We start from the raw sequence: 5659 nt of genomic DNA, 5'->3' as shown, positions 1-5659 counted from the left end.
TTAGGTTAGGTTAGGTGTTTAGGTTCTGTTGGTGATTATTTGTATTTGTAGTACGTGGGTGAAGCATTTATAGCGTTGTGGTTCGAACAAAATTCGTCAGTGAAGCACTTGTTCCGGATATGTTCGAACGTCAGCAGTTGTGAGTCGTGTGTATACCGCTTTTCATTCATAAACAGGGGGTTTGGCGGGTGCATGGAATCACTTTTGGATCTTTGTTTACCGCCTTAAACCGCCTAGGTACAACAAACACAGCTCAATTACTATTAAGTTTTAGTCTAAGTGATTTTTTCCCCACCTCTCCTTGCCCGAAACGCTATGCGTACTAGTGGCTTTAGGTATTGTATGTACTGTACTACCTCTATCTTTAAAACATAAATGTTGTACTGTAACGCTGCAACTACGTATGTACTGTTCCTAAATAAATTATTATTATTATTATTATTATTATTATTATTATTATTATTATTAAACAAGGACGCTGTGCTTCTCAGCTACAAGCAAACTCGAGAGAATTTTCTGCTGCCACCACCTGGCCGGAAAACTCCTGTAATTACGCTAACTGACTGTGGGAAGTATCAGTCAATTGCACATAAATCCACGAAAGTGGATCCCAAATTCTGGAACAGGAGGGATGAATTTACTTTTAAAGTGTTGCTGGTGAACATTGTGGGGGTTAAGACCTCGAAGCAGACATTCCATCTGGCCTGGCTTGTTTTTAAGGTAAAGTTCTGTTGGGAGTTTACACGGGAGACATCTCCTGTCACGCAGGGTGCAGTTGCACCACCACAGATTTCCTGTATCATCTATTGATACTGGTAATGGCTCAAAAGGGCCACCACTTACGGGCTATTCATGCCCGTGCCACCTTTTGGCTGGCTTAATCTTCATCATTCAATCCTTGGGAGTTTAAGTGCAGTTATAGGAATTCACAGTAGACCAGACCACACACTAGAAGGTGAAGGGACGACGACGTTTCGGTCCGTCCTGTACCATTCGCCTGCATAGGTAAGTTTAAAACCATTGCCTCTAGCTAGGAATTTATTTCTTTTAGGATGTGTTCGATTATAACTACTTTGTTTCATAAACCTGTGATTGATTAATGGTGTTTAGAGTTTTTCCCCCAATTTTATCATTTATTCCCTGTTGAATCCTGTGTTTTTGAATGAGGGTTAGATGGTGGCAGCGTTTGAAGTTCCAGGTCTCAGGAATTCCCTAACAATTTTATCGATTCATGTTACTATTTTGTACGTAGTGATCATATCACCTCTGTTTCTTTTATCTTCTAGTTTAGGCATATTTAATGCCTCTAACACTTATTTATGTAGATATGCTTTCACAAGACAAGCCCGGCCCCAGAGTAGGCTCAACACAGGACAACTCTCAGAACCCTCCAGGTATACTCCAGGCATACTCCAGGCATACTCCAGGCATACTCCAAGTATCCATCTTAAACTAGCTACACCATACAGGATTAAATAAATCAAATGAAAAAAATTGCAATCTTTAGTGGAACCTCTCGTAAAATATTACAATATGTTGACATAAGTCATAGCATTGAAAACCAGTACCAATTTGATTTCTCACAAATGACATCAGTTACTCAAGAGCTCATGTGTGGCATATCTCTTGCTACATATAGCAAGATGTTATATCTTGCTACATGTAGCATACAACTTGCTATATATATAGCAATTACAAAATATTTGTTTTTTGAAAGAACTGTGATTTATCTTGGCATAACACTATCCCATAAAATTTTCTACATTTAAATTATGTAAGAAACTGTATTTCTGATATCTTCATATGACAGGGATGTGAGTCTCTGGCTCGTTGACACCACATAATAATAATGACATTAGACTTAAAAAGAGATTATTACAAGCATGAAACATCCAGGTAGTCAGACTAGGAAAGCAGCAAGAATGACTTGGAATGACTGTTAGAATTTTGGAAAAATGCCAGCAAGCTCACAGCCACTAAGCAAATTCTTGAAATAGATAATCCCTCAAAGCAATTTTATCTTGTGAGTTAAATTTATCTCCACAAAATCCAAAAAGATTCTCTTTAAATGCAGTAAGTGGCTCATGAACTTCCTTATCACATTTGCATCTTCAATTTTTTATATAAATTTGTCTAAGACACCCTTCTGACACACCACTATGCTCTTTTGTTTGACCTTTTAACATTCCCCTACACATTACTAGTGACCTCAATCAACTCGTTTTATTTTTTTAGCCATTCTTCTAACATTCTCGCTCACTACTGGCTTAGAAGACCTTGGTATTATGCTCGTTCTTTTCTTGACCAGCCTCCACTTCACAATATAGTAGTAGTAGGTATCCATCAGTCTCAGGAGACTATGGAATTGCGCTCTGGTTGTCGGTCTGGAGTGGCCCCACCAGGGCGCAAAGCCAGGGTAGGTTGATTCGGGGGAGAAGCTGTTACCCAGGCAGCAGGTCCCCCCTCTCCACGGCGCCGAATGTCTCCAATGGAAAGGCATGCGCCTTTATCAAATAGTCATACATGTTTATGCGGTACAGTATAGTACTGTACCGCATAAACATTTACCATATTTTCGGCCAAATCAGATGTCCCCTAATTTACATGAAGATTTTGCAAAACAAACAATTTTAGTGTTTCATCATACATTTCTTGACACCAATTTTAAAGTGGATGTGATTTAACCACACCAATTTTCAAGTGAATGTGATTTAACCACACCAATTTTCAAGTGAATGTGATTTAACCACACCAATTTTCAAGTGGATGTGATTTAACCACACCAATTTTCAAGTGAATGTGATTTAACATGTCTCCTGTGTATATGAGGGGTTAAAAGACAGGTCACCTTTATGTACACAGAGTTGGTGGTCAACCAAATCCATGCATCCTATACCCCAGGAAATACGGCAGTTCCCTATTTTATCACTTTATCTAGTGCGTAGAGAATTGCCTCAATTGTGCAGTTTTAAGTATTTAATAGTTTAAAAATGAAACTGTACTGACTATAAAAACTGTACTAAATTAGCTGGAGCACTGTATAATGAAACCTGCAAAAGGAAGATGATGAAATGTCATGAATGAGGGAAATGAAACCTATTGCAAGCAGTAGCTGCAAGTTGTGATGATTCACAGATGAATAAAGAGGCATCAATGAAAAAAGAAATAGCTGCTTATGTCAAATATTTACCAAGGTATTAAAAAATAGATCAAAAGTAGTATACACGGGGCCTGAAAGCTGAGTGGACAGCACTCGGGATTCGTAGTCCTGAGGTTCCGGGTTCGATCCCCGGTGGAGGCGGAAACAAATTGGCAGAGTTTCTCTCACCCTGATGCCCCTTTTCACCTAGCAGTAAATAGGTACCTGGGAGTTAGACAGCTGCTACGGGCTGCTTCCTGGGTGTGTGTAACAAAAAGGAGGCCTGGTTAAGAACCGGGCCACAGGGACACTAAGCCCCAAGATAACCCACACAAGAAACAAAACAAAGAAATTAAATGGTTCCTTGTAAAGAAAAAAGCAAATTAGAGTAATAGAACCAAGCCGAGTAACACGTTATGCTGAAGCAAAAAGTTAAATTTAACGAGGAAACATTAGAAGTGTAAATATAGGACACATTAAAGTGTCTTTTATAAATGCAATGCAGTATTAAACTGATGGAAGAAGGACTGCATTTTGTGTTATCATTGCCTGCCTCTTTATCCTTTTACATCAAGTATGGTAATGGAACGATGCAATGGAATATTTAAATCCATAAATTGGTACGGGACGGGGAGTTAATAGCAGCCATTGTTAAAATATTCCTGGGTGAAAAAAAAAGACCCAGAAATGAACAAAATATCAACCAGGATGTTAGTAGAAAGTGTTGATAGTCATAGATCAATTGCACAAAAAATTCATACTTGCTTGTAAAATAAGAAATGTGCAAAATGACTGGATAAAAGCCAAAACAGTTCCCTCGTACAAAGGCAAGGATAGTAAGGAAGAATGTAAATATTACAGATACCTCCTGAATATGCCACAAACAACATATGGAAAAACTGCAACTAAAAAAAAGATGAAGAAACTTACAATGATGATGAACAAATCCACAAGGGCCGTGACGAGGATTTGAACCTGCGTCCGGGAGCATCCCAGACACTGCCTTAATTGACTGAGCTACGACAGGGTAAAATGTGTAATGATGTAAGGACAAAGAGGGAGAATGGCCTATTGACATAGCTCGGGTGCAGGGTGGGGGAGGGAGTTGTGTAAAATCCTGGTTTGTGCCTAGGAAAGGCTACGGGATCCAGTAAGTTCAGTAGAACTTCGGTTTCAACCCTTTTACCCTGTTGTAGCTCAGTCGATTAAGGCAGTGTCTGGGATGCTCCCGGACGCAGGTTCGAATCCTCGTCACGGCCCTTGTGGATTTGTTCATTTGATGCATCACGTTAGTGTGATCTGTGTGTGTTACAATGATGATTTTTAGGTGCTAGAAAATTTAAGTAAAGGTAGAAGATGAATACATTATTCCTTTCATGTTAAGTTGAAAGCGGAAAATATATTGTATCACAAAAGACTTTCATAACAGTGGATTTGAACACATCATAAAAAAGATTTAAGATTTTATGCTGCAGGAAGGAAAACATCAGTTGCCATATGGACATTTTTTAATTAAATTAGAGCATGTGTTTAAACCAAATGGGAGACTATTTGACTATTTCAAATTTTTGAAATAGCAACATGAATATAAGCAAGGTGATGTAACATTCATAACTATTTAACACAATGCACATATATATAGATGAAGCTCTCAAAGAGATGGCAGTGAGAGTGGGTCGGCTGGTAGCAAAGTCAAATCTGGATGGCAATACAGAGTCCCAGATGAGCAGGCTTTTCTTTGTGATTAGATGCTGAAAACATGCGTGAAACACTGGTGACAAAGAAGGCATGGGAGTGCAACGGAAAAGAAGGAATGGGAGTACAACAGAGATCAGTGACTGGCTCACTACCAACATTTAAAACAAGGGAATGGACGAGAAAATACGATTGCATGATGACTTGATTGCATGACCTGACTGACATGATGTCAGGACTCCTGTCCTGGGGCCAGATTCATGAAAGCACTTACGCAAGCACTTACGAACGTGTACATCTTTCCTCAATCTTTGACGACTTTGGTTACATTTATTAAACAGTTTACAAACATGAAAACTTACCATTCAACTGTTGTTATTGTTATAAACAGCCTCCTGGTGCTTCGGAGCTCATTAACTGTTTAATAACTGGAAACAAAGCCACCAAAGATTGAGAAAAGATGGACAGGTTCGTAAGTGCTTTGGTGAATCTGGCCCCTGACCTATAAATTAGGTACCTAGTGGAATAGTAAGCCATCACAATAGTTAATAATGGAAGAAACAGAGACAATGTTGTTAATAACAGAATAGTTAATAACAGAAGAAGCAAAACATTGCAAGCAAAATCCAAAGAGTGAAAGTCTCCTGTTTGCGTCACGCTGATGAATTCCCCCGACCCTATGAAAGTGTGAAGCTGGGTGGTGATGGTGGTGGTGGAGTTCAGGGGGTCAGCCATGCTTAACCTACAGTAATCACGGAAATGTAATCTTCAGATTAAGCTGCATAATCAAGCTTTGGAGGATAATTCCTAATGTGGGCATCAAAG

Source organism: Procambarus clarkii, chromosome 61 (assembly GCF_040958095.1).
Source record: "Procambarus clarkii isolate CNS0578487 chromosome 61, FALCON_Pclarkii_2.0, whole genome shotgun sequence".
NCBI classification, from domain to species: domain Eukaryota; kingdom Metazoa; phylum Arthropoda; class Malacostraca; order Decapoda; family Cambaridae; genus Procambarus; species Procambarus clarkii.
Note: the sequence above shows the minus strand (reverse complement) of the source record.